General features: G+C 39.6%; 1 long non-coding RNA gene across 1 annotated transcript in view; it reads left to right on the forward strand.

Annotated features, from left to right (window-relative positions):
• LOC137162870 (uncharacterized) overlaps positions 1-1,654 on the forward strand; it is a 47,562-nt gene extending 45,908 nt beyond the window's left edge. The window contains exon 3 of the long non-coding RNA XR_010922534.1: positions 1,457-1,654. This is a non-coding gene — a long non-coding RNA (uncharacterized lncRNA). The remainder of the gene's footprint in view (positions 1-1,456) is intronic.
• Positions 1,655-10,406: the final 8,752 nt, after the last annotated feature.

Below are 10,406 nucleotides of genomic sequence, written 5' to 3' on the forward strand. Positions count from 1 at the left end.
ACTGTGTACGGAAAGAAAGGTATCATCAAGAACAGGGAAAAACTAATGGTTGTCCTAAAATGCAATATCACTGGTCATTTGTTTTAAAGAACACAAAAAATGCCTCATCTCCATTTCCAGTGATCTTAGGAAAAGAAATGAAAAGATAATGTGCAGTTGATGTGGTATTTCTACTCTTCACTCTCCATATGAAAGAGGTTTGGAAGATATAAATGTTGACATCACTACAGCCTAACTCTGCAAAGGGCTGATTGCCTCTCACTGATTTCAATCTGCTCTTTGGCATCTCCCTTTAAACCATGGAAATGGGACAGTGCTGGAGGTTCCTCCTGCTCTCCAGGTACCCTCTAGAGTGTGAGTGTTAGCAATGGCTATAATAGCCTCAGGGTCTCAATACTGGCCAGGTTCTATGACCTGGCATGAGGATTCCCCCCACAGTTCCTTGTGAAATTATATATTGCCCAGCCCAACTAATTAGGAAGGCTGATAATATGGACTAGCTGGTGGCTCAATAGGTAGTGAACTGGCCTCATAGCAGCTGCTTGCTAGGCATGGGGAAATGGGATTAAACTAAATAAGGGTCTACAAATGAGTAGAGAAAAGGAGGGAGAATTATGAGCAACTTTCACTTGGTGAAAGAGGTCTAAAAGCACAAAAGTGACAGCTAAATTGGAGAGAGAGTTGATGGTTATTTTGGAGAAGATGAGGTCAAAAATACACATTAGGCAGCTGAAAGGAGGAAATATGAAGGTAGAGCTTTATTATTTATTGGCAGGGCTGGGAGAGGACAGAGTAATCCAGGAAAATACAGAAGAGATGTGGATCATTATGGATTTAATCAAATATGAACCAGATCCTTCTGGAGTTTAAAAATCTTTTAGTATTTCACATATTGCTTGTTCCTTGTGATTATCTATTCATCCTCCCATTTTTTCTTTCTCTAAAGATGGCAGATTTCTTCTCCAACAAATTTTGATACACTAGCAATTACATCCTGCCACTGTCAGAAAAAACAAAAGACACATTAGAGATAATCTTCAAAATCAAGGTAGTCATGAATCAGTCAGAATAATTTACAATTTTACATAAAAGAGGACAACTTTTCCACTCATTGATAATGTTTTTCTTCACTACCAGATTACAATATCCATGTTGCACTTAATCAAAATGAGATAAAAAATACATTGAAGATTTTTTTGTCAAATGTTCTTCTGTTATCACCTAATCTATTTGTGATATCTAGTTTTGTTTTAACTTTGTATTACTTTAATTGGATAAGGACTGAATTGGGCTTTTGTAATATATATAATCTGTACTCAGTACAATGCTTTATTTCTTGAACAAGCTACTGAATTTGCTTCTTTAGAAGATATGATGCATGGGTCTTAAAAACACTGTACTTTGTAGACTAATTATTATATGCATTTACTAAAAGTTCTTTGTCATATCTTTTCAGTGTTTGAAGCAGTGATGTGAATTTTCAAGCAGAAGAACAAAGAATTTACAAATTGTGAAATTTAATGAGCAAAGCTGTAGTTTTTTTCTCTCTGGAAATATCAAAAGTAAAATCTGCCAATACTGCTCCATAAATGCAATGTTCTGTGGGTACTGGATAATTCTTGGCCAATTTAGTAAAGATGAAAGCAAAAATCTTTCCACAAGGATTTTATATCTGATTTTTTTTTGGTACAAAAAATCATTGTTAACTTATAGTTATGGCTGCTCAACTGCACGACCTATCAACACCATTGCCAAAATCCAGGAAACAATTTCGATATCAACATATATAAACCATAATTTGCACGTCTAGTTCCTCACAGTCACACTCAAATACCCAATCTGAATGTAAATTTCTTACAGATGCATGGGTAAAATCTATAACATGATGCTTGTAAATTGGCAACATATGAAGTTGGATTTCAGTTTCTCCACATGAGTGGGTATGTGAGAAAATGGATGTGTGTATTATTGCTAACCCAATTTGTTAAAAGTTAATGAATCTGCCCTGTCAGGGAGTTGGCTGTGTGCTGTGGGCTGGTAGTATCACCTAATTTTGAGAGTCCAGGAGTTGCTTTCCCTTGCTTTTATGGTTCAGGGTAGTGTCACCCACTGGCAAGAGGTCAATATCTGCCTTGACTAATGGCAATAGCTCAGGGTAGTGTTGCCCAAGAGTCCACAGGCCACCTTCCACAGTAGCAATTGCTCAGGGTAGTGTGGCCCACTGGTGAGAGTTGGGGGAGTTAGGGGAACCGGAACAGCTGTACTCCACTGGGTTCTGACCAAGAGCTCTTTGAAGCCTTGTACAGGGCCTAGGGTCTGATACCCTTAAATGTGCTCCCTGAGTCACTTCCCATCCTTGTTCAGTCCCTCTCGTGTCATCTTTAGGTACTTCCTTTGTTCCCCACTGAGTCGTTTCTTGAGTCTCCTCAGCTGGCAATGGCAAGTCATCACCTTCAGTTCCCGCGGTCAGTGGGCTTCCAGCGGCTTGGCAATGAGGCTCGATCCCGGTGGCTTAGTATCATGGTGGCTTCCCACTGAGAGACTGCTGCACCTAACTGCTCTTCTCTGCAGTCAGCCCAGACTGATCTGAGTTGGTCCCTTTTCAATGTTCCCTCCACTGGAAGCATGCCCTTCAAAGTGAGGAGGCATGCCCTCTTGGGCCCACAGCAGCTCTTTAACCCTGGCCTCAGCAGTGCACAGCTGGTACACCCCTTCATATGCCCCCCCCCAAATGATGAGATTAGCTTTAAAAGTCAGTGATTTTTAATAAGAATGTTGGGTTCTTTTCACTTAGCTCCTGCTCTTTTTTTAATCTTTATGATACTATCAGGTCCCATGTTCAAGCCTTTTTCCATAACTACTATTATGTAAAAGAGTATCTCAGCTTTCTTCATGTATCACATGACTCCAGGAACAGGGGCTTTAAAGAATACATGAAATATCAGAAAACGCTTGATAAAATAGTGAGAGTTGGCAACACTGTGTGTGTTTTTGTGTATGTGTGTTTCCCTCTAGATCCAGATATTCCACATCAGTGGAGGTAATACCCATGTGATACCCATGTATCCATGTGATAAATTGAATGTATCACCTACACTCTCCCCACTAAGCCATCTCTCCTGGAACTATTTTTAACATCCCAAATCTAAAACTGCCTTCAAACAACTTTCATTATTTTAAAAATCAATCTACTTGAGAAATGTTCCCTGTTATATCAAATACCAAAATGTGATATTTTCCACCCAAAAGCATGTTGAACTGTAGCCCTGTAAGGCCAATAGAACCGTGGAGATGTAGAGCTGGAAGGGACCCTGAGAGGTCTTCTAGGAAGGGAGCTCAAGAGGCTTTGCACTAAGGCAGGACCAAATAAGCCTAGATCAATAGGTGTCTGTCTACCTGGTTCTGTAAAATCTCCAGGGATGGAGATTCCACAACTTCCCTTGGAAGCCTATTCCACATCTTATAGTTAGACATTTTTCCTTAATAACTAACCTAAATCTCCCTTGCTGCAGTTTAAGCCCATTATTTCTTGTCCTACCTTCAGTGGCAATGGAGAACAATTGATCACCATCTTTTTTATAAGAGCCCTTAACATATTTTAAGGCTATCAGGTCCCTGCTCAGTTTTCTTTTCTCAAGACAAAACATGCCCAGTTTTTTTTTTAAATTTCCTCATAGATCAGGTTTTCTAAACTTTTACCATTTCTGTTGCTGTCCTCTAGAGTCTCTCCAATTTGTCCACATATTTCCTAAAATGTGGCACCCAGAATTGGACACAGTACAGTTTTTTCCCTTTTATCTTTCCTAGAGACTTTCAACTGGTCTGCCTCTTATCCAGTTCTAAACCTCAGAACAAGTGTATTTATTCTTCATGTACAATGCAACACCTCTTCTCTTTTTTCCCTGCCGTCTTTTCTGAACAAGCAATACTCCTCTATAATAATATTCCAGTCATGAGACTTATCCCATCAAGTCAGAATCTGTGATACCAATTAAGTAATAATTTAGCTTAAATACTAATATGTCCAGTTCTTCCGGTGTATTCCCCATACTCCTTACATTTCTATATAAATATCTAAGGTGTTTAGTCAGTTCTCCCACTGATTTCCCTCTTCTTGCTCCTATGACCCTATTATAATTTTCCATTCCTCCACTCCCAACATCTAGCCCACTGTTCAAGTTGCCTTTTTTATGCTTACCTGTGGGCATTTGCTACCTGCCCCCCTTTGAACCTAGTTTAAACCTAGGTTGGCACATCGCTATGCGAAGATGCTCTTCCCCTTCTTGGCCGGATGGACCCAATCTATTCCCAGCAGACCTCCTTCACAGAACAGCTTTCCATGGTTGAAGAAGCCAAAGCCTTCTTGTCACACCATCTGTGCAGCTATGCATTCATCTGCAGGATGTGAATGTCCCTACCTGGACCCTTACGTCAACTGGGAAAACGGATGAGAACACAACCTGCAGCCCGAACTCCTTCACCTTTACTCTCAGAGCCCTCTTGTCACTGCTGATCTTCTCAGTGTCATATCTGGCAGTGTCATTAGTGCCAGTGTGGATGAGCAGCATGAGGCAGTGGTCAGAGGGACAGATGAGCCTCAGCAACCTTTCTGTAATGTCTGGAATGTAGGCTTCAAGCAGGCAGACATCTCCCAGGACATTATGTCAAGTCATCATATGGATGCCTCCATCCTCTCAGAAAAGACTCCCTGACCACCAGCACTCTATTATACCTCCTCCTCTTGGGTGCAGTGGCCATGAGCCTCCTAGCTCTGAGGGCAAGTAGTGCCTCTACTGCAGCCAATGGGGTCTGTTTCTCATCTCCTACTGTCCGTACAGCATGCCAGTTCTTCACGTCAATGAATGTAAGACCTTGGTGGGGGATGGAACATGTTCCACTACCCAAAGTGACCAGCACCAGTCTCCCCACATAGAGCAGCTGGCTCTCCTCCTCCTTTGGTGTTGCTGTTGTCATCTGTGGTGGGCTAGCATCCTCCATCCCAGATGTTTCAACATGCATCTTGCCAATGAAGTCCTCATGCTCACAGATGCTACACAGAGGAGCCATCTCTTTCTGCAGTTTTCTTGCATGTTTCTTGAGGGATTCCAACCACAGACATTTCTCACACTGGCTGGTTCCCCCCACATGGCTTTTGTTGGTAGGGACATGCAGGCTGAATTCCCAGCAAGTCAAGACCAGGATCAGGGTCAGGATACCTGTCTGTCAGGGATCACCAGAGGTGTAGGCCAAGGAAGAACTAGCGGTATTGTTGGCAACACTCTGTTTCCCTCCTTGCAAGTTCTTCTTTGGGGAGTAGCTGCAAATTAAGGAAAGGAAAAGAAAAAAAACAACACACAACTCTATCTCCTTGCCTTCCTCCGCTGGCAAACGTAACTTGCTAACTTCCTTCCCTCATCTGCCTTTGTCTTACCAGCCACCGGAAGCCTGCCTGCTTTATAAAGCAAAGGCACACACACAACTGGAATGGCTGAGCCAATCCTTTTCACTCGGCCGCCTCTAATCACTGGCCTATCCATTCAAGAACTGCACTTCTCTCACTTCAAAGAGTGCCCATTTGAGCCCTTCAAAAAGCCATGTTATAGCCTTGCTAGAATGCAGGTGCTAACTCACCTAACTTCAGGGCAACCTAGCCCAGACAGTCAGCAACCAAGCCTAGATTTCAAAATTATAGCAAACAACACTGAGTCCTGCCAAACTGACTGGTTCCCAGCACAAAGTGCTCTGCTTTTGTCCCCCCCAAAATTATTGTTATTAATCAATAACAATAGGACAGAAGGGCCCCAGAGATATTCACCAGCTGGCTAACTCCCTTAGTCTCCCATCTGCCTTTATATCATCTGCCATGTGTCAATATTCAGAGTTGAACCAGTGATGGTATATCATCCAATACTGCAAGACCAAGATAGATAAAAATGGGAGCTCTATACCATTGGAAAGGGAGATATCCAACGTCCCAGTCAAACCTGACACTCACTTTTCACCAGGAAGACATTATAAATGAATATGACACAATTTTGTATTTAAAAATTGTTGCTCTTTCTAAAAGGTTTCTATGGATTCCTCTAAATCATGAACAGTTGCTTTCATGGGGGCATATTCAATATTGCCAACTCCAAAAAAGTTAAAAAATAATGAGTCAAACCCCAACAATTCATGATATTGACCAAAAAGTCATGAGAATTTTAAAATTATAAATAATAAAAGAGTAGGCTTCCAGGACAGACATATGTGATGTAAACAGAATACACGGTGGTGAAATATTGTATTTTTTTCTTCAAAAATGCTTCTAGGATGACCTGCATGACTGATTTGTGGCTTTAGCATTCATGAGCAGTGCAGCCATCCCAAATCATGTGAATAAAATCTATATACATACCACACATTCAAGTGTTCTCTATATACATAGAGAACATTTTTTGGATCTTAAATATGTACGTAGGTGCTAGTATGATGATATCTTTCATTTGAATAATAATTGTCTCTAGATAGTCAATAGCATTTTGGAGTTTAGAGTTTATTGTCCACTCTTCATATACCTATTTCATGTACAGGAATCTTTAAGTAACATGTATATACAAAAAAGTTCCATTTTAAAAATACCTTGTTTTTTCCACTGCTTATAGCAGAAGCATTAATGTCAGCAGTATCTATATGGGTGTAAGAATCTCTATGCACTGATCACTGGAAGATGAGGGTCAAAGTACGTAGTAGGTGAGTTCTGCAAACCCTCACTTGCATGAACAATCCTTCCTCACTTTATGATGTTGCTGTATTTATGTATTTGTATTGCAGTAGTATCTAGGGGCCCCAACTGGGTATCAGAGATCCTTTCTGGTAGGCACTGTACACACTCATAGCAAAAAGATGGTTCCTGCTCCAAAAGAGATTACCTATTTATAACATTGGGTCTACTCAAGTGCAGAAAGATTTCTAGGAATGGGTCCAACGTTTGAATATCAGTGTATATAAGAGATCTATAAACTTATTGCATCGCATTATTCTTATAGCCCCAATGACAGCTAATATGATTTTACATCTTGCTTTGGTAACATGCATGCTATAGTAACTTCCTCTTCATTACTGCACTTTCTGCTTGTGTTCAGTTTCTTGTACAAGTGCAATTTTACACAATTTATGATCTTCATAGGACATGAAAAGTAAACATAAAGGGCTTCTTATGGGTAATACATTATACAAACTCTCTGATACCTTCGTAATTGTAGGAGGCTAAGACTGAGGTTGTTTTCCCAAATCAGTAACATTTAACCCAATAGATAGATAGATAGATAAAACTTCTTACATCAACCTCAGACCAAGAAATAAAAAGACCCAAAATAAATTACCACCAATGATTAAAATGCAGTCACAATTCCACCAATAAGAATATGTTCTAAGAAATTATTATTAAATCACAGCATTTTGGAAATCCAGACATTTTCAGTCATTTTAAATTTAGACAGACACAAAAGAAATACAAATGACACCAAACATGGCATCAAAGGGTTTTATTAACCGGTACATTAGACATGAAGCAGTAGCCTTTGTAGAGCAAAATTTTCCTGTTTGTTGGTTTCCAAACAACAGCTGTTCAAAAGCACCAGTTAATAATAACAAAACAATGACATCTTAATGAAGGGTATAATTTAATGAGCCATTACAAAAGATACAAACTTCTGTTGATACAAAGAGTTTTGTTTTTGTTTTTCTACATTTACTTATTTGTTCTAACTTAAAATGACAGATCCACATTACTGCTGATAGATTAACACAGAGGTTAATAGTGGGAACTGCCTGTATACATGGTCTTCATTAACACCATATAATTAAACTGAGATTTCTTAAGCTTGACTTGTCAGACAAGATCTTATCTAGATGAATGGTTTTCCTTGCTTTGATTGCTTGAATGATTCTGAGAGTCATTTGACACTTGGCAGCCTACATTATGACATGTTATCAGCCAAGTAGTGCAAAGAAAAATTAATTATTTCAGAGAAGAAATACATGACAGAAATATTTTAAAATGCAACAACAGCAGTGCTGGCTCTGAGAAAAAGAATTACAAAGCAGAGACAAGTCCAATGAAGAAGAACATCTTTCTTCAGAAAACTTGCAACAAAGTTACCAATCAGTGAACACAGCTGTCAACTATCAATCCCCTGCAGGAACATTATTCTGAGAAAGTTAAAACAATTCATGAAATTGTATTCATTGTACTCCTCCCCATAAATTAACATAACCATTTTTCCCGTTAATACCATTATCTTGGGGCTATTTCTTGACACACTTTCACTCAAGGGCAGTCAGAAGACAAATTTCATGTGGAGAGAAAATGCTGGAATGCCATTTCTGTCCATTCCACCTTAATTTCATCATCTTTCTATGAGTCCCTTCTCTACAAAACGCTGTGTATCCTCAGCTTCTAAGAGCTCTCATAGTTCATCAATTGAATTACCTGTAGAACTAGCTCAGTCTTGATAAGAATGGTGGTCTTGTGGCTACAGGTACTGGATGGGACTCCGAAAGTGGCATTTCATTTGCAGTTCTGCCACAAACTTGCTCAGGTAAATTGCTTAGGGCTGGTATGCTCTTCAAAAGTTCTACTGACTTAACTGTGTTGGTAAGGAGTGTGATTTTTTTTTTTTTGCCAGACTAGGTGTTCTGGTAAAAACCCTAGTGGAGAAGCAGTTATACATGTAAAGCTTATTTTGGTTCCCAAATCAAAATAAGCTACACTAGTATAAGCACTTTTTTACCAGTATAACTGCATTTGCAGTGTGGGTTGGGGGATGGGGGTAAAAAGAGGATACAATTCTTACTGTGCAAGTATAGTTAAAGCAATAAAACTTTTGAGTCTAGACAAGCCCTTAACCTGTCTAGTCTCCTTAGTAAAGAGGGGATAATGATACCTCCTCTCTCCCATTCTTTGTCTATTCAGAATGTTAGCTTTTCAGGGCATGGGTTATCTCCTATTCTGTGTTTGTACTGTGCCTGCTACAATGAAGTTACCATATTAGTTGAGGTGTCTAAGTGTTACCACAATAGGTATAAGAACATCAGTTTTAAATGTATTAAACTTAAAAGTAGTACAGGTACATTTTCTACCCATGGCAAATGCCAGCATTCTGGCACTGTGTTCCCAATATGGCCTTACTGGTGTGTAGTATTCTTATCAGAAAAATTAAATATACTTTGTAACTTGATAATCTGTCATCATATAGTCATTTCAAAATTGAAAATAACACATAAGCTTCCTATTATTATTATTTAGACCTTAGGTTAATTGCTTGGGAATGATATACTCAGACTAAGCTACCAGACCTTATCCTTTTGAGAGGCTACTAATGCCCTTTTTGTGAAATTGGCTGGATTAGGGGGACCGTTTATGATATTATTTAACATCCATATGTCAAAATTACAATAATTCATAGGAGATATGCCATGTCAGGTACTGTTAGAAAGGTTATAGTTTCCTAGGTATGATGATATTGTTTATGTGTATGTGTCATATTTGTATTGAAAGTTTGTACTGATAGCTTTGATGTATCTGTATTTCAACTTGTGCTGTTTCTGGGTGACACCCCAGATTGGCTGGTGGGTTGGGAAGTCTGACTTCAGTGTCACCCACCAATGCTGGGAGAATCTGCTCTCCTTTTGCAGCCTGCTCTGACTTTGGCATTTTCAGGTGGTCTACCATAGGCATGGATGGGTCATGCTTTTGTCCTTTAATTTAATGCACAGCATCTCTTATGGAACCAAAGAAACAAATCCCATGACAAAAGTTGGAGGGTAATGTTAAGGATGCCTATATTTATCCTTCAACAAATTGCATGGAGGTGCTGAAGATGAGTATACTTATCTTGGGCACCTTCAGCTCACAATGCCTGCACAACACATAGCCTGTCCACCACAACATAGTTCCTTCTTTCTCCTTACCCTCTACAAAATGAGTTCTCCCAGACCTTCCAAATATTCCCCTAGTTATCTATATGTATATGGTCTACTTCTCCATTGCCTTGCTTCTTGTATAGTGAGCATAAAATGTTACCAAATCATAATGGTGGTGTTTTACACTGACCTTGCTCTTTGTAAATTATTACATAAGGTGTAGGACCGTGGACCATCAAAACACCACTTTGATATCCATGCAAAGAAATCCTGGCCCTGCAGGCACATGCCATTTCTGCCAGCTGCCTCTTGGGCTAACAAAGCAGAGGGACATGACTTTCAATGAGAGGTCCAGCCAAAAATAAGAGGATGGATACAGTGGTGGGAAATATGGCAGGTGGGACACAAATTCTCAAACGAGTATTGACTCAGATCCTCAACCAACAGCCACATACACTCCACCTTCAATTCCTCAAGACTCTTTGGTAACTTAAACAGAA

Source organism: Emydura macquarii, unplaced genomic scaffold, assembly GCF_026122565.2.
Source record: "Emydura macquarii macquarii isolate MOO-44397 ecotype Brisbane River unplaced genomic scaffold, CSIRO-AGI_Emac_v2 contig_2473, whole genome shotgun sequence".
Classification (NCBI taxonomy): domain Eukaryota; kingdom Metazoa; phylum Chordata; order Testudines; family Chelidae; genus Emydura; species Emydura macquarii.